This window comes from Drosophila mauritiana, chromosome 3R, assembly GCF_004382145.1.
Source record: "Drosophila mauritiana strain mau12 chromosome 3R, ASM438214v1, whole genome shotgun sequence".
Classification (NCBI taxonomy): Eukaryota; Metazoa; Arthropoda; class Insecta; order Diptera; family Drosophilidae; genus Drosophila; species Drosophila mauritiana.
Genome location: NC_046670.1, coordinates 21,919,117 through 21,939,000, shown reverse-complemented (window position 1 = coordinate 21,939,000; position 19,884 = coordinate 21,919,117). Strand labels below are relative to the sequence as shown.

The window sequence follows — 19,884 nt, the reverse complement described above, 5'->3', positions numbered from 1 at the left end:
ACAGAATAACTGGCAAGTTATTGTACGTTTTACATTTTAACAGTATATGAGCACACTTTTCTTGGCACAATGGATATCGGATTAATAGATGGATATCCGATGAATTCCGAATCCCATAGTAACGAACTTGTCACAGGGGGCATACCATCAGGGCGGCTACTTGGTGGGCCCCTCATCCCAGCTGCCCCTTCCGCGAACCTCTGGAAATCTGAGTGGCTTCCGTTTCCCCCTGCAGATTGCCTCTACTCCACTCAGATCAGCTCGCTAACGAAACAGGCAAATAAAAATCGGCTAATGCTCGACTCAGGCTGGGGCTCATCATAAATGCGCGAATTGTGCTCATTAAAATGCAGGCAGGTCGGGTGGCGGGCTGGAATGGAATGGGATGGGGGCTTCCCCGGGAGCCACAAATAGCATTGCTGCGTGCCGTGGCAACAGCGAAAATAACAAGGGGTATGCAACACACGAAGCTGCCACGGTCATGTTGAAAGATTGCTCCACGGAGCAGCGATGCTGCGTTGCTGGATGCTTGGTTGCTGTGTGCTGAATGCTGTGTGTTGTGTGTTGTGTGCTGATGCCAGAAGACAGAAGACACCAGCAACCTCGTCTGCTTTTCAGCCGGAGAAGCGGCATGTTGATGACGAGTTGACATGACGAGCGACAATAACAATAATGATAATCTCACACCGCTGCGATGGTAAAGATGATGATGATGATTGTGCTGTGGATGGTGAGCCCGACTGACTGACAACGGAAGCGACACAAACTGGCTATTAGTTGCCGGCCAAAATGGCACTTGTTCTAAAGCTATTAGCAACACACGAGCAACATGTTGCTGCTTGCCAACTTGCAACTAGCAACCAGCAACTACCAAGAGTTGCAACTAGCAGGAGCAGCAACTTGTTGCGGTAATTATTCTGCCGCGGCTAAATGGTAAACAATTTTTATTCTTTCGCATTTCTGCCGCATTTCAGTATTTGGGTTAAGACCAAATAAAGGGGTGGCCAGCAGCCAGCTGCCTGGGTAAGCCATCTAGCCAACCAACTGAGCGGCCGGCCATGTGTGTGACACAAATTCAATTTGTGAATGAAGTGACCAAAAGTCGCTGCACTCGGAAGATGGAAACTTTTACCCAAAAAGAGGCAGGCGCTTGTTAACTTGGCCAACTTGGCTAACTTGGCCAGGGGCGTATATCGGTCATGGGAAATTTGCAAGATTTTCTGCTTGTTTTTCTTTTCTTTTTTTTTTTTTGTTTTTTGGGAAAATGCTGGCAAGGGCAAGGCGAGCAATGCATCTTCATCCAACAATGGAATGGCCAAGTGCGTTATGAAAAATGTATTCAGGTCCAGGCAAAGTCTTCATGCGTGAAGAGTGCCGGTCGCTATTTGCATAAGGAATATGCCATGGTATGGTATGGCATGGTATGGCATGGTATGGAGTGGAGAACTCCTCCTCCTTGACCGGGTCGCAATGCCCACAAAGGGTAGCCAGCGGACAGGCTGGGAAATTGCCAGGGGAGCTGCTGCCTTGGCATCTGCGCATGCGTGGAGTTGCAGTTGCAGTGGCAGTGGCTGTGTCAGTTGCAACTCCCAGTTTCTAGTTGCCATTTCTCATCTCTCTGCGCCCAGCTGCAGCTGCAACTCAGCCCAGTTCAGCTCTAATATAAATGTGTGGCACTGCGGAGCGGCAAACAAACGAAAATTTACATTTTACCAAGGCAGCAGACGGCCTCAATGGAGGGTGGGAAAATTTCCCAGCTAGGCAGCTATCCATGGGCAGCATTTTGACAGTCGGGGCACGAGTTCGCTGGAGGGCAGGAGGGCCGGAGGGAGCAGGAAGGTAGCTCCGCTCCAATGGAAATGGAAAAGCCTTCGTTAGCATATCAAAAGGTGTCTCTTGTCAGAGAGCTATCTTGTGTCGGCTGTCGTGTCCAATGTGTGCTGTCCGTGTCTCCACGAGATTGGTACCATGCTACTGCCATGACCCACAAATACACTTTGGCGCACGCATCTAACGACGACCCATCGACATCGGCCAGAGATCCCAGCCAGAAGATCGATGGCAATTTGCAATTTGCTAGCTGCAACTGTGGTGCGGCCTGCAGCTTTAATTGGATTCTGGCCCCAGTATCAAATTGACATTTAGCACACAGACTTTGGCTCCAAATCGAAGAGATGCAATGCAATGCGATCCGATCCGATCCGAAGCGAGGCGATCCTGCGATCCCCATTCCAGGTCCCGTCAGAATGCCGCAGTTTTGACCCCAACCTCACGCGTTCATCTGGAGATGGTGGACCCCATCCCGATGCCAATCCCCAACCCCATCCTCATCCCCATCCAATCCAAGCTAGCTTATCGCATTACACTTCTTCGATTGCAATTGCAATTGCAATTGGATGTTGCATTGGATGTTGCTGTTGCATTTGCTGCTGGATGGCGTTAATTTGGTTTTGTGTTCTTTCGATCGCCGCAGTGCCACACATTTAACGGTGCAGCAGCAATTGCAAATTGCATTTTTTGTTATTTTATAGCTAATTCGTTCGGTGCACTAAAAAATTAACCACAAACATGTGACATGTCGTGCCATTAAGGTTTTATATATATTTTAATGGTTCATTGTTACTCAAAGAATCTGAATCTCAGTCTTTGAAAAACCCCATTTAATTTTGGGTGTTACTAGAACACACTGCCCCATTTCTCCCAGTGTGCTGTACTATTCTTTTCGTTCTGCACGTCATCCTCATAAATCTCGTTTTGCCGATGCAGTTGTTGCTGCTGCTGCGGATGTTGCTGTTGGACCCTAACACGTGGGCCTATTGCCTATTGAGTACATCGCATAGTTGTGGCCAATTGTCGGCCAAATTGTTGCGGCTTGAACCCCGGAAAACAGCCAATTTGCAGTTGGCCTCTGGGAATGTGCGACCTTGCAATTGCATCAGGGTTTTCGATGATGTCCGGTGATTTTTGTGTGGCGACAATTACGGAATGTGCGGTGATAGTGGTAACAGAAATGAGGTCTGATTGCCAGATTGTCAGATCGTTAGATGCAAATCAGTGACCCCATGCAAATTTGTGCTTGGCCTTAGCACCGATCGACCTTGTGGCACTTTCGGCACCATCTTCATCTTCAGCGGCCAAATTGAAGGAGCTGGCTCGAGATTAATAAAGCTCAGCTCACTTGGCCAACAAGCACGATCTGCAAACATAACGGTGCCGAGTGGTGGCCAACAAACCGAGCAAACAAACAAACGCGCCAAAACCGAACTTCTTTGGAGACCGACTTGTGAGTCACTTGTCGGCATGCGGAAGCTGCCCAGCACGACTCCACCACGGCTTGCCACTCCTACACTCGCCGAAAAGAGGCACCTAGTCTTAGAAAATATATCAAAAATGTAGCAGCCACATCGTACATCTGCCCCGTTTTGTTCATGTGCTATACACGAAAGATTTCAGTAGTTTCCAAAATAGTCGCTTGATTTTGTTTAAGTGCATGGATGCTGGTCGGTGGAACGCCAACGCCGACTTGCCACTGCAACTGGCAACAGCAACTCCTTTTCCACCGCCAGCAGCGCGACGGCAATTTGCCATTTTCGCTGTGTCGGAGGCAGCACTTGAACTGGATTAGTGGCCTGCCCGCCTTGATTTGTGACAAATCTTGATGACGCTGGCTACCACCGAGTGCTCGCTGGCGGCATGGAGCATGCGGCATGCAACCAGAAGCCACTGGCCAGTAGTCAGTGGCCAGTAGCCAGTAGATACCAGTAGCTGGAAGCTGGAAGCCATATGTGGACTGACCCAGCAGCAGCAACACCAACTGAACTGAACTGAAACTGCGGAAGATCGTGAGCTGATTTTGTTTCGAGCCTCATTTTTTCGCTTGCCACAAATTTCTCTTTTTCTTGGGGTCAAGTTTGTTGCCGAAGAAGCGTTCTGATTTCCCTCAGTTGCAAGTTGTTGCAAGCTGCAAGTCGCCAGTTGCCAGTTGCCAGTTTGCAAATGCAGCTGCATGCGATTTCTAGCTCGCCGCTGACTAATGAGCTTCCCCATTTTTGCGCGATTCGCTTAATTAAAATCAACATCACAATTAGGCATTTTCGACCCGGGGCACTCTGGTTTTCGGGGTCACTTTTCAGCGCGATTTTTCAAACGTGATTATGAATTTGAGAGCAGCACATTTGGTTCTTGGCCATTTGAAGCCGTTTGGCCCAAAAAGCCGGCGAAAACTTAACGACGCCTACACGTGTCAATCGACTAGGTTGGTTATACAACATTCAAATCGATTTGCAACTTTGAGTCATAAAACAAAGAAACAGGTGAATAATCAAGGTGCTCGAATGCCAGACGCTCTGGGAATTCAAATGAAACTCAAGCGTAACGAAATGGTTAAGTAACTGCAGTGAAGTTATGTACCATTTCTAGATATATAACTAACACTTAAGTTGTGTTTGCGAAGAGAGTTACGCCTTCTATTCCCCAGCAAACTGGTTCTAATTATGCCAAAGTCGCCCAAAATGCGTTCAATTTGAATTCGGCCAGGCCAAAAACAGTTAGCCAAATAGACGTAAATACGTGATTGGGGAGTAGATTTGGCGAAAAGTGGATCAATGAGCGCGCGCTTTTGGCGCGTTTTCGGATCGAGACTGGTTAATGTGATTACTCATGGCCATGTAATTTGGCATGTGAAGTGCTGGCCAAAATTATTATTAGAGCCAGGGGATGCTACCAAAGACATGGGAATGGCCCGGATGCGACTCTATTTCGCCACTGATCAGTGATGTCATGGAGCCGATCTCGCATTGTTTTGCGACTACCGACCGATCTGCAAGTCAGCATCGATCATTCCCAGTGACTCATTGGCCAGTTGGATAATTACAAATGCCCAGGGCGAACTTGCTCAAAGTCGATGCAGCGAATATATATATATATATATGTATGTCCTCCCCGCCCTCCTTCGAAGTGGAGGAAAAAACAACCAAGTCTGGAACTCTGGAGTTGTGGGCCTCATCCTTGGTCTTGGCCGCTTCGAGGAATTCACTTGACTTGGCCAGTCTAATGCTGCCAACCAGGAAATGCCAATCAATGAGGAATACATGCGTTGTCCGCCGATAGAGAGCTGGAGTTGGACTCGGAGCCGGAGCTCTGGAGCTCTGAAGCTCTGGAGTCGCTGTCCCTGTCTGTGTCGCTGCCTCGACAAAACAAATAAATTAAAAATTGCATTAAAATGTAGAAAATGAAAAACGTTGCCTTTTCCAGCTGATTTCAGGTAGGCAGACAGGCGGAGTACCAGCTCCACCAGGCGGAGAGGATGGGGATGGAGATGGGGATGGGCCCGGGTTCAAGCCACATAGCATATGGGGGATATGGCATAGCTGTGCTGTCAACTTGAAATCGCACGTTTTCCTACGCGCTACAAAGTCGCGTCGCGATCGCCGATCGAGGAGAGCTTTGGAGCTTCGAGTTGGACAGGGCAAAATGTGCTAAAATATGCGCAAACAGCCGAACGGCGAGGGAAGCGTCTTGTGGTCTTAACCTGGCCCAGACCAGACCAGGCCAGAACCGACCTGGCCAGACCGACCAAGCAGCACAAAGTCATGGCACTCACACTGCAGCTGCAAACTGCAAATCCGAGCTGAAACTCGAAGAAGAACCAATGCCGCCGACGCCGCCGCATATGAGTGAGTGTTTTAAATCATGCTGCCTGCCAAAGTCATGATTCATATACCGTTAGCTGCTCATTTCCACACAAATAAATCCCGAAAAGCGCATCCCCGGTTCTGGCCAGGCCAAAAGGCGATACCCGGCCCATTCCCACTTGATAGTCGGGATAGGCCATCGAACGGCGCCCCAAGCGCAGTCTGCAATCGGGATTGCGATCGGGATTATTGGTATCGTGGGGATCTGCTGAGGTGCTATGACCAATTTCACAGGTGCTCCAGGCCAGCCAAGATGCGATTTATCAGTAGTGGCAAAGGAGTGGGAAGCTCGAGAGCATTGGAGGCCCCCATGGAAGATATTAATGTGCCCTTTCTTCGTATTTTCCTGACATTTCTACACGTGCATTCGAATAATTAAAATGATGTACCGTCATTAAGAGATGAACGTGAGATTTGGACCAGCAGAAAACCATGCTCATTGAGAAAACAAATTTGCCCCGGCAATTTCACTTTTATTTGGCCAGGTTCAGTCCAGTTTATTTGCCCCCCCGGACAAAGGAAAGTGTTCTCTACGAGCGATGAGATATAAAAACCTATTAAGCGACCGCCATGGAAAGTGGTTGTCTCGGTAAAAGTTATGCAGGTGTGTTGTGCTGGGCCTTAGTTTACTTAGCTTACTTATATATTCTCGGGTTCCTTTAGTCTATCCAGATTCAACTTTAGTAGCTCAGCGGCGGTTACCATAATGCACTTTACACTTTGGCTACCCCATCATAAAGTAAGCTAACTTCCGAGAATGTTCCCAAAAAAAAGAATGAGTGACCAAATGAGAGATGAAATGAAATTGAATTTCATGGCTGGTCAACTTGGCTATTACGCTGGCAGAAGAATCAGCCAGTGGGGGGCTATTAAACCCCCAACCTGTTTTTATTCTTATTAACAGAGGCGGGTTCTTAGAACCGACCGCCACTGCGAGGCATTTCGGGTAAGAGTTTCCGCATTATGATGTTCGTATAAGTATAAATACTTGCCATAACACTTGACGGCATGGCATGAGATGGTATGGTATGGTTTGGAATGGAATGACTGTGCCATCGAGCACACGTATACCCAATTAGAAGCGCCCACAGCGCGGACTCTGCCCGGCTGATAAACGATCTTAACCAGCCACTCGAAAAAAAAATCATCCTAAATTAGAGAATTCCCCCCGTATTATTAGCCAGAAAAATCATTCTGTGGAGCCGAAAAAAAAGCCTCGTATAAATGGAAAGAATCTAAAGTGGACAGAATGCAATGAACCCATACTTATTTTTTCTCAAATTTTCCAGAGGGTGTGCTATAAAGTGCACCCCGAAATGTGGAAAAAACGACGACGAGAAGAAATTTATATTTCAAAATTCTTAACTCAATTTATTAGCGCCTGCAAATTGGCTTCAAATTGATTTTGGCATCGCGGGCGAGCTTTCAACCCCACGAGATTCTAGATAATTGCATGAGCCAAAATAAATTGACTGTTCGATATATGGATTTTTATTCGCCGCGATGTGAGTGCACAATAAATTATGCAGCGGCATTTAAAACACGAATTTCAACTTTGCCATCAATTTCATGGCCATTGTTCGTTCGGCCAACTGCAAGTGTCACACCACAAAAGCCGCTGACCTGTCCACTCGGAAATGGCAAAACATATATTTTGCATTTCAATTAGAAGCCATCGTATTGTTTTCGTTCTCCATTCAAGCTGTACGAGTAGCTCAAACTTAAAGCCGACTGAAATGGCAGGAAAAAACGAAAAAAAGGGTTGCAAAAGGCCAAAAGGATGGGGCTTGTGGCACTTGAAGGCAATGAAGTCAAGTGGCAAAGGCAAAACAATGCAGAAGCGTTGGAATTTCCCCGCACAAGGATATGCCGGGATACAAGGATGTGCCGGATGGGATAGTCGACCTGTGTACCCGTAACCTCTTCAATAATGAGCGCCATGTCTAAGGATGAAAGCACTGGTGTATTGCCTCATCAGGAGAACTCAAAGCCCATGTGCCCGACTTGTCTGTGCTATCGAGGCACGCACCTTACTCCTGGCCACCCAGGACCCACAGCTCCTCCTGCGCGAACCGAGCTGTGCTCTGATTGCTTTCCAGCTGCATAAATTAGATGGCTAGCAGCTCTGTCCTGCCCCTTTTTTTTACCACTCTTTTCCATACTGCTTCATTTCGCGACTCAATTTGCTGACTTTTATTGTTTCAGCGCCGAACGAATGCACTGCTAAATTATTTATTTATGCAAATTGAAGCAGTTAAGCAGCGCAGCGAAACAAAAAGTGCAGCCATTTGTTTGCCTTCCGATTTATCATTGCATACTTCTGCGCGCCGACAGACTGACGTCTCAATTACCTGGTGCCCATCCGGATTCTTGGATAAATTGTCATCCGGACTGGAGTTTACATACCTGCAAGCAGACGGAGAGTGGGGAAATCGATTAGCCAAGCTGTGATGGATCATTAGAACCCACAACCGATCGCAATCGTTGTGTGTTGGAATGTAAATCAGAAGAAAACAAGAGTCAAGAAAGTCCACGAATTTGGGTCAGCTAGACACGAAAGCCCCCCAAAAACCAGATCTGTATCTGTATCTACATGTGTCAGACCATCAGAAATGCGACAACTCGCGTGCTGTCGTCATCGAAAGGGTGGGCAAACTGTTTATTATTCGGATGTTTCTCGTTTAATTGAACTGATTTATATTTATTTGCGCGCTTTATGCGGTCTGACTAAGCCGAGTGAAATTCCTAAATGATCGCACTGATTAAACAGAAAGCACACACACAATTTCTACAGAAAGCTGATGATTCGGAATTTATATAGCAGTGGCCACAATAAAAATCCCGAAAGAAGCTTCCAGCTCATTAGGGATTTCAGCCAGCTTCTATGCGAACCGCAATAAGAAATCAGCATAGGCCATAATGAGCCCAGTTTTATAGACGATTCGAGCGATCAATCTCCATATCATCGCTCGATTCTCGATTCTCACATCCATTTTCATTTGCAATATTTTGCCGCCTTGAAACGTAACTGTATTTCTTTTATGGCTTACTTACTTACCCCCCAAATACAATGGAAATTAATTTCATTCACGAATCGCAGCAACATCTTCGCGTCAACACAGCCCCTTCACCACCGCTAACCAATTTTCTGTCCAAGAGCCGCGGGGCTCACAACTAGTTTTTATTCTTTTTGTATACTATATGTATGTATATATTTTTTGGGATTTTTGCTTTCGGCCAGCCGATTTCTTTTGGCCATTCAAACGCAGGCGACGACGACTTTTCGCATATTTTCTCACAAAAGAAAGGAATTTCTTCGATCTGCGACCAGAAAGAGCAGAAGAAATGGTCGAACTTGATTTGCCTATTTCGGGTTTTAGGTTTCTCGATTTTTCGTTTCTGGCCTCAGGGTAATTGAATTAATTTATTGGCTTTGGGCCCTGATATTTGCCGGCGCACCGTTGGCTTAATTGTGCTGGTCCCATAAACAGTTAAGTTTTGAATGTTTTGGTTAGACCCGTTTGCACACACCAATAATAACCAATAACCAGAGAAAAACATATTTAATTTGTGCAGTAGTTTTGGCCATCGTGCGCGTTGACACCTTGACCGCATTGAATTTGTGGGCCCTACTTTGCTTTTGGCCTCATTGGCCATTATGCACGCCATTTGAAATTGAATCAAATTATGTTTTCCAGAGCTCTAAGAGCCATGCCAAAATGCCTGTCAGGGCTTTTGGCTCTAATGGACTTCGGAATGGCTTTAATGACGGGCCAGGAACTCGCCCCCATCCTGTGGCCAAAATTGGAATGGCCACTTGCATTAACACCCCGCGAAATGGCCATTAACAGGCACTTGCCAAATGCATTTTGCGGCTGATAATAGGCATTACGCATACGCCAGGTGGGCCTGCTGCTCTGTTGCTGCACTAGCAACTCCAATGGAATCTATGTCGCCATTTGGTTCCACTCGTTCCGCACACTTTTTCTTTCTACCATCCGACACTTTCTTTGGCTATTGAACTCGAAACCATCGGTGGCTGCAAACCAGATCGCAGCCGCTTCAGACAGAAACTTCCGAGACTTCAGCAAAATCCAGCGGCAACAACAATTTGGGTTAGAGAAATTCGCGCCCCACCACGACACACTTTAGAGTTGGAGTTCTTGCCACAAGTTCCCTGGTTCTAGACCACGATTTAACCTTGGCTACACGGCTACTTGGCTGCTTGGCTGCTTGGCTACTTGGCCATTTTGCTACTTGGCTGCTTGGCTACTTGGGCGTAATGCGAGACAAGTGTCGTCGCTTAGTCGTAATGTGCTTAGTTGCGCTTACTTTCTTTGGGGCCCATAGAAACACGTTGGAAAATACACAGCGTCACAATGCTAATGCCGCACATAAACCGATTTACTCAATTAAACTTTAAAATCACAAGAAATCGCTGGCGGGAATGATGTTCAGTTTGGTTTTGGTTTGGCTCGGTTTGGTTTCGTTTTGTTTCTTTCAAGTGTCTTTGAAATGCGCAGAAATGGTGCCCAAGGTGAAAATAGGCGAAAAACTGCCAGCGTCACAATTTAATTTGTTCGATCTCTTGAACATGCAGCTTTGGTTATCTCAAGTGGATAGATAATATTTCAAAACGGCTAATGGATTGATATATGGTTATGATTCAGAGGCAAAGAAAAACCATTAAGCTACACATTTGTCATTTGTCTAATTTTAAATGTTAACTAACTCACAAAGCAAATAGCTATGGGTGGTCTTTAAAATTTAAAACACTACAGATTCATGATTGAGAATCCGAAACTTCCATACGTGTGACATAATTTCTGCACCTTTAAAGCCATAAAACCTCGAACAAATCCCATAGTATTGGCCATCGACAGGGACTGTTTTTGTGTGTTATGGGTTCAGAGACACCGTCGTAATCGGATTAACTGATAACCGAGTGTGGCAGTCACGCCGGAGCGGCTTGCATCCGGCAGATACGGATAGCACGAGATACTCGCACCAGATGCCAGATACTATATACGAGATGCATGACCCGGCCTCGGCTCATTAGGCTTTCGCACAGCTTTTCACTCAATTAGCGGAGCATATCATTTGCATACACTGGGTCTAATTAAATTATGCGATGTGATGTGACGTGCTGCTCCTCCTCCTGTCACGATGGCTTCCCTACCGGCTCTTTTCTGGTTCTGGCCATGGTTGTGGTCCATCGCCACTTGCCTAACGGCGAAATGGAAGCCTTAACAATGGGACATTAGCCTGGGCCAGCCTATCATTATGTAATTTGTCGGGTTCTCGACGGCTCCTTTCTCCGGTATGTGATCTTGTGATGTTCTGGCGGTGGTGTTCTTATGCCATATTATGATATTCTGGTGTGCTGATGTCAGAGCCCGCATCATAACTTAAAATAGTAGCTTCATGGCAGCCAATTAAATATTTTAAAGACTTTTTTCTCCGCATTTCGGCAGAACGCGGAGGGAGCTGTCCTCCGCAGTTGCTTTAATCTTTCTTTCCAAGATACGAACATTATAATAAATTAACATAAAAGTCGAAGAGCCCAAGAAGCCGAATAAAGCTGGCTGCAGCGTCTTTTAATTGTTATGATAATGCCGACCAACTCAGTACAAGCTATGTGTGTGTAAACATCGCAAAGAAAGCGTCCAAACAAAAGACCAGGAACTATTGCGATATTGAAAGTGACTATGGAAAGTCGCAGATCTGCTACAGTTCATCAAACCCGCAGGTGGATAAAGTTACGCATACGCAGCGTTAGCCGGCGATAAGCTCGTAAACTTCGCAAGCTGTCGAACTTTGCGATTCGCTCCCCTGAGTGATGGAGTTCTAACAAAGTTTGTGCCTATCTATCTTTCTATTCTAGCCCCAAGCAGCGGAAGTTCGCCACACTGAAGACTCCGTTCAACTCCGATTCAATCCGCAACCGCAGTCGCAACCACACGACTTAAAGTGCCCTAAGTCGAGGCATTTATGTCATTATAGCCAAGTCTACACACTATATATTTATATATAAGGGCAGACATTTCAGGCATTTTTAATTAAAATGCTGCAGCAGATGTGCCGTGGAATCTGGAAAAAAGCTGAAACCACAGAATGAAATCGGATTGGGATTGGGAACGGGCCAGCCGCAATAACAACTACAACTAGACTCCGTTTCCGATATCCGTATTGGCCATGTTTCCTGTTGGCTCATCAATAAATCTGTATTCCTGCTGGCGCCGCTGCAGACAAAACCCAATGTCAAAATTTGCCCTGCTCCCTCTGCTCCATGCTCCCTTTTGGAAATTGTCTATAAATCACACTATTTCCGACCAGGACACTCTTACATGGCATCCAAAAAGGGAGACACAGCCAAACACCTGCTGCTCCTGCCCTGAATGTGCGGATGCAGGATGCCCTGGAGTCCAGTCACGGTCAGGGCCCTTCAAATGTCAGGCTCAAACGCTCTGGCCAGCTGCCAATGAAATCTCTGGCCAACCAAATAACACTCAAAGTCATTTCAGGTTGCAAATGTTTGCCAGCCAGTGGGACCAAAAAAAACCAAAAAAAAAAAAAACGAAATGGGAGTGGGTACGATGGTCACATATTGCGGCAGCGTTTTATTTGCATTTTTTATTGGGCCCCCGGCCAAAGGAGCCGTGATGCGGGCAGCAGGAACAGCAGCCATGGAGCAGGGTCCAAAACCAGGACCAGGACCTAGAACAGTGCACTTGTAACTACTATAAATATATCGTTTTGGCTTTTATTTCATGGGGAATGTGAGAGAGGGGTGGGGTTGGAGGCTTTTTCATGGCGGGTCTCGTCGGGCTCGTTGTTCGGCCATAGTTTGTATTATTTATGGCTAACTAAAAGCTTTTACATTCGGGCTATTTTAGTTTTTACGAGTTTGACAAATGTCGACGCTGCTCTGGCCTGTTGGCCATTTAAAGCTGCGCGCCAGTTGGTGTGGGCATAAATTCTAATTAGAGCTGCTCTCGCTGGAAATTTTCGGCCTGCAGGCAGGCTTTTCATAAATTATGCCAAAGCACACGGTGGAAATTGAAATTCATTTGAACAAGTAACAATGAGAATTTCTAAGAAATTATTATGTGCAACTATACCTAAGGTTCTTGATTCTACAAGCGTTCTGAAAGTAACTCTTTCTAGTGATCAAATTATTATAATCAGAGAATTCTGCATTTACCTAAGCCATAGTTTCATTAAAAAGTAATTTCTTTAACTAATAATTTGTTTTTAAATAAGTATCCCGAAATAACATATTTCTGCCTGTGCATGCTACAACTATTTGCACAATGGCCGTGGCCAAGAGACCAAAAGGCCAAAAGGCAGTCTGGGCCGCGGCGCGTGGCAGTTACGTTAGCGGTGCAGTGGTGCATTGGTGCAGTGGTGCGGTGGTGCAGCCAGTTGTGGATGAATGAGCCTGCCACCGCCGACTGAATGGCGGCAATTTGCACCAGCAGCCGTCGAGCCGAGCCGAACCTCTTTTTTTTATGAATGAATAACTTTGAGGCCGTTTTAACGCCTGGCTGACTTTCGCTTTAATTTGGTTGTAAGCAAATTAATTTTTATTAATTGGCAGCCGTAAAGATTAAAGCGGCTTATGCAGCCGCTCCACTGCAGTGACCCCTTCCCCCTCCGGCCAGCCGCACTTTGAAAATGGCCTTAATGGGAGGTCTGGTTTTTGCCCTACAAAGAGTTGACACCCCAGTTCGATGGGACTTTTCGATTGGGTGGGAAAATGTCGCGGAAATGAATAATTATTATTGAATCGGACTTCAAACAATTGCGCAACGCGTCACACATGTGCATAACACCGGTTTAAATGGCCCGTAAATTAATTATTATTAGCCATAGAAGTTGGCGTTGCATTTATTTTAATTTACAGAAGCTATGCTGCAGCTAGTCATCTCAGGAAATAATAATTGAAAAATTTATTGAATTAAATCAACAAGTCTTGGGAAAAGTTCTAAAGATTTCATTTAAATATGTCTTGAATTAGAATGGAAAATAAATAGAATAATTTTCTCGATTTCAAAAAGGCTTTCACTTGATTATTTAGAATTAAAAAATTAAATAAATAAATAATTGAATGCTTAGATTTTGAAATATAGAAGTTTAAATATTTTTTTGCTGAACGTTTTTTGTTTTTTTTGTGAAACCTTTTGTAAATTCTAAGCACTTTAAATAATTTCAAAATTTAAAATACAAGTAGTATTGAAAATATTTCATCACAGTTAACCACTTAAAACTTCTGAAACTTCTTGATTCTTCTGAACCACCAAACACAACAATGTCCTTTTCGAAGGACTCACGCTGCTCGAATCGAAACTCACCTTTTTCACGCAAGTAACAGAACGGATTTCGTCGTTTAGAACTCTGTGAAGAATTCTGGGGGATCACTAGCCACTTTCTTTCTGCTTTCGATTTGTATCTTTGATTTGTATCTCCACAGAGTTATAAGATCCTTTAAATCGCTTTTACACTTAGCTCAACATTTCGCGCACTTCATGGGTTTGTTCAACTCGATGTTTGTTCACTTGACAGTTTTAGCTGCGATGCTTGTTGGTTTTTATATTTCTTTAGGGCAAAGGTAATCCACTGGAGGTAAAAGGCAAAAGAATGGTTTTGGCCAACTGAGGATGGTGATGTTCTCTGTTGGCGGTTCGTTTCGGCTGCTTGGGGCACCACCAAGATACAACCGCTTCATAAAATTCAAAGAGACTGGACCCAATAGCTTCTCGCTGCTTATTTATATAGCCTACGTAGCGCGGCGGTTTTTTTCCCCTTTTTTTTGTATTTTAAATCAAAGGTATGAGCTGTGGTAGCAGCGACGCCGGCAGCGACGCGGGCAGCGGCAGCAAAAGCAACAACTTGCAGCGAAGAGAGAGAGCGCCTAAGAACCCCAAACCCCAAATACAAACACACTCAAATGCTGTGCGAGCAAAGGCAAAAGCAAAGGCAGAAGCAAAGGCAGAAGCAAAAGCAAAAGCAAACTGCTCATCAATTGGATCTCACTACGCCGCGGTCGACGTCGCCGGCGCTGCTGCAGCGCAGCTGCGTTTGCTTTGAAGCCGGCTTCGGCGACGACAAAAGCTCGGCTCACACGCTCTGCAGCTCGGCAAGTTCTTGGTCTTCGGTTGGCAACTTCGTGGTCGCGGTCTTGGCCATGGCCAAAACGGGCAGAAGAAGAATTGGCCAAGACGACGACGACGACGAAGATGATGATGATTATGATGATGCTGTAGTGGATGCTGCTGCTGCTTTTGCTGCTGCTGCTGCTCTTGCCGCTTCAGTCAGTCAGTTGGCCATCAAGCGGCTCTTTGCGGTTTGGTTTGGGCCAAGAGTGGAAGTAACGTGAAGTGAAGAAAAACACAGACTGAAGGAACCCAGTCAAAATGCAAAGTACAGGTGTTGACTTCTAATTAAACAAGGGGCGACAAATATGGTTTGGATTTGGCTGCTTTGGACCAACCGGTTCTTTGGTTTTAGCCAACTACACATAGCTTCCCTGGTGGACAGACAGAAAAGAAAAAAAAAGTGCGTGACTCCCGTCTGCGTAGTATTGACCTTTCCTATAATTAAAGCCAGTTAATTGTTTCTTGCTTTTCGCATTTCTTGGCTTTGACTTGCGAAATTCCTTTGTTCGGTTCAATTAATTATTTAATTACTCGCCGCCAAGTTGGCAATTTCGCACTTGGCTTTGTCTCGTCTCCCCGCATTTTACTTCTATTTTACTTTGGCTTTTTTGTCGTTTTTTTGGCCAAAATATAAGTTGCAAGTCGCGCGCGCGCTCTCCTCACTCACTCACTCACTCAGCTTAACCACTTTGCACGCGATAGTATAAGATGGCCAAAAGCGAGTACGAGTTCTACCAACCGTTTGAACTGGGGAATTTGGCTTGTTTCCGAGCCGGTGGCACGTCCATTACACGACGCGCACGTTTCGCTAATGAACTGAACATTTCCGCTTTGCCGGCATCCTTTGGCCGCGCTCAGCATCTTGGTCCTTTTGGTCAGGCGGCTGGCCAGATTTCCGCCACTGCGCCGGCGCGTGTCGAACATTTGAGCGTGGAATTTGTCGCATTGCCACCATGGAACAGCAATCAGCACAGCAACGCAGCAACAACAACAGAAACTACAGCCACACCAAGGGGCAGCATCTCCGAAAGTGGCATAAAGAAAAGCCGGGAACAAAAACCACCCGCTCCCGGCAGTCGAAGTGCTGTCCAATACCAATCGCATTCGGAGCACTTAAAGAAATGTCGTGCAACCGGGGGTTATAATTCAATTATATTAAATTGCATTACAACTACAGATATTTTCTACTTTGTGGAATATTTGTAATTTTTAAGAGTGAGGAAAAGCAAATATTTTTACATTTTTCATGGTGGGAAACTATGTATTACAACCTAGATAAAATATAAAATAAAATAATATAGTTATATTATAATATAATCATGTTAAAGCAACTTATGTGTGCGATTCCTATGGATTCGTAGGTTCAATTCTGAATTTTCTTTGAATTATATTAGTTAGTTATATAGACTTTTTTCTCAGTGCACAGAAGGCAATCCCGACTACGTGTTGCCAACTTTTGTCGATTGTCGCCTGTTGTTGTTCTTGTTGTTGCTGCTGCGTGGTGTGTGCGCTTGTGTTTGTTTTGCTTGTGTGTTTGTTGCTGTTTGTTGTGTTTGCTCTGCTTGTGACTCCAGTTGTTGTTGTTGTTGCTGCTGCTGGGATGTTGCCGCTGTTTCTGATGTTCCTGCCGCCGTCTCGTTGTCGTGAAATATTTTTGTCATTTTCGCTTTATACGTGCAAATTTAATGGCAATTGGTGCGAAATGCCGGACATGCAAAGCACTTTTTTTTGTGAGGGAAAAGGACTTGGCTGGCATGACAAGCGATGTCCAGGGGGGTTGGGTGGTTCTGGGAGGTCGGGAGGTCATCAGGGGGCCATAGTGGCATTGTGGGTGGCACAGCTTCAATTGTACAGGGTGCAAAGGCAACCAGAAACTTGGTTCATTCTTCGACTTCCAGTTCTTTGTGCGCTCATTTCAACACATTTTATATAGTGGATTCCGGAGAAAGAGCTGCTGGGAAAAATTACCGAACGCAGATTGGGGTTTTTTTCTTTGCTGTTCATGAATCATGATTCATATATAGAATACCTGTCGCCGAGTGAGTGCCATTAAAATCGTTAACCATTAAGGCTGAGTATTGAATTGAAAGAGGATTTAAATCAACTGGCGATGAACTCACTTTTTGGGGCTTCCTTGGCATTCAATTAACCACACCCTGTTTATTTTTCTTATTTTGCAGCGGGACCAACCGCAGAGGCGACCCTCGCTAAGTGCCATCCATCAGGACCACAAAACCAGGACAACTCAGTGCAAGCGCTTGAGTAAATAAATAGCCAGCGACAGTTTTCGATGGCCGACCAAAAGTCCAGTAGGAGTGACTCGTTCGGGGGCAAATGCCAAGCGACAACGTCGACTGATTTCCATTGTGCGATGTGACAGGTGTCACGGCGCGTGGACAGGTGGGTGGACAGGAAGCCAGGAGGAGCTGGGAGAAGAACAGGATCTCTGACCAGGGCCAAGACCAGCGGCGTCGAACGTCGCGAGCGGCGAGCGAAGAGGCTTCATGACCAATTAGCCTTGTTAGCGGGATGAGCTGCGGGCATTGGGCCATGCCACGCCATGCGGCACTAACGGTATCCGTATCTGTATCTGTATCTGGCCAACAAGAATTTCAGAACTTCAGAATGCCAGCGAACTGACACTCCACGCACGCCTGAGTTCAATTGATTTAACATGAAAGTGTAGCTCGGTAAATTGATTTCCAGAAAATGTTTAACTTCGCCGTGGCCAATTTCGCTGGACTTTGTTATTGTCTTCTCGACCATCAAAGTTTTATGCTGTTGCCACGTTAGCGGGGGATAGGGCTTTTAGTGCTGATGTTGCCAGCCAACGTTTGGCCAAGTGGCTCACTGGAAATAGCCAGCAATTTTAGCAAATCAGCTTTAAGACCATTTAAACGGGTAGAAAACAATTTAAACTTGTAATACTGATTCGGGCAGTTTACACGCATTTAATAAATACTCTATTAAGAATAAAAGTATTCTGTAAATGTGATCAATTTTGATTGCCATAAGCATGAGTGCAAATTGTTTCGTATTATACAGCCAAAAGTTGGTAGTTTCCGGTCCTTAACCTTGCGAGCATACCTTTTAGCCAGAATTCGGGAAACTGACAACCCTGGTGGTCCATCCAAGCCGTGCCTAGACATCTCTATACTCTCTATATGGTATTCATTCGGTTATACATATGCAGACCCCCCAGCACTTTGTCTTCGTCTAGTAGACTGCGTATCAGTACAAGTATCTGTAGCTGACCGTAACGAATTGCGTCTGTTTCAGTTGTTTGTTGTTGTGCTTGCCAAAAATGTTATAAAGTATCTTTGGCTGGCGTTCTATTTTGGCGAATATCTGCAGCCCAACTCGAATGAATGCCGTTTGCAACCCTCGAAAAACCGAGAATCGAGAACTGAGCACTGAGAACCGAGAACGGATAGCAGTCGTCGCCTTCCAGCGAGGGTGATGACTGATGATGCTGGCGCGTCTCCGCGTCCTCCGACCTCCTTGCTTTCAACTTGGTCCTGCAAAGTAGTCTGCGTATCCTGCTTTTTTGTTGTCTACTTTCCGGGCGCTTTAAAAGTTCATTTGCACCGCCGCCCGCCGTCGCATTCTGTGGGCAAATTAAATAATAGGCTTACGGTGGCTTAGTGTCGCAATTGTTGCTGGCATCGCATTTAGCATGCCATAAAGGCAAACATTTTTAATAATATTTATTGCCGGGCCATTCATGTGTCTTTAATGTGCCCCAGACAAGAACGCAGCTCGTGCATAACAAGCGGCTTGTCATTCGGTTAGCCAAGTTAGTAGTCGAACGCCAAGCTCGAAGCTCCTTTGTCGTGTTGCCCAAACCACGCTCCATCTAACTTGGCCTACGCCAGCTGCATTGCGAATGAGCCACCATCTAGCGCCTATGCGAATTCAATCAAGTCATCAGTCGCCTGACCCTCGCCCCCATATCATGGTGCCCTAAAGTCCAGCCCGCAGACCAGACCCTTAAAGCATCCCAGAGTGGCCCCAGTTCATTCCTGATTTGGATAGAAATTCTCATTTTAGTTCGAAATATATCTCTTAGATATAATAACGCTTCAATCCGAAGACATGGCCCCATTTTCAATTGGTGAAGCTATTCTCTTAAATGATCTGGCTGAAAACTAACAATGTTCTTACGTGATCAGCTCCAGATTGGCCACTACAAGGAACCCCCAGACGTTTGTAGGCAATTACGGTTAAGTGTTAGTGCCTTTCCCATGGCTGAATGCCATTCATGAATCATTCTGAACTACACGGCTACCTATGGAAAATCAATCGCTTTTCGCAATGATTGCTTGTTTTGGCGCCACGTTCCTGTGCTTCTTGGCCAGCTTTTGTTGTTGGCGCCTCGAATGTGCAACGAATTAGCAAAAGTGATCGGATAAGCGAATTACAAATTGCAACTGCAACAGTAGCAGTAGCAGTTGCAGTTGCAAAAAACAGCCAATATGCCAGTTGCATATGCAATGAGCTGAGCTCCGTCAGTTCTGCCGTTTTAATGAATGGCTCGGCCAAGTAAGTTCGAGATCTACTCAGCTCAGCCACAGGACTTGGCCCTGAAGTCGGCGCCAGGAAAATCCTCCTCATGCATATGCAGGGCCATATATCATTCCGCACATATGCATATGCAAATACCATTTGTCACACAGTCAGCTCGGCTGCTTTTCTGGTTTTCTGTACTCGGATTGGGCAGTAAGTTACTGTTGCATTTGGGCCAGTTAAAATGGCACCAAGCCTCGCCCCGCAAATCACAAATTTTTAAGTGTCCGATTTTACTGGAGTTTAACGAAATTAAACAAGCCTTTTTATGGAGCATAAATCCACAGATTGCCGTCGGCCAAACTCGGCGATGACGACAAAGTTAAGTTAAACATCAGCTACGGCATTAGCTACACGCAGAAAAACGTATTTAACTTAAATAAATACATATATAAAATAGTAATTAAAACTTGGCAAAAATTAAAATATGAAACAGTTCAAAAACTTGTTTTTGATTACTTTATTAA

The 19,884-nt window shown here is 45.5% G+C and overlaps 1 protein-coding gene across 2 annotated transcripts in view; it reads right to left on the bottom strand.

Moving 5' to 3' along the window:
* Window positions 1-14,425, bottom strand: part of LOC117143192 (titin homolog) — a 37,000-nt gene extending 22,575 nt beyond the window's left edge. For both annotated transcript variants that reach the window (XM_033307728.1, XM_033307729.1), the window contains exon 1: window positions 14,048-14,425. The gene's annotated coding sequence lies outside the window, so the exon portion shown is untranslated. The remainder of the gene's footprint in view (window positions 1-14,047) is intronic.
* Between the last annotated feature and the right edge of the window lie 5,459 nt (window positions 14,426-19,884).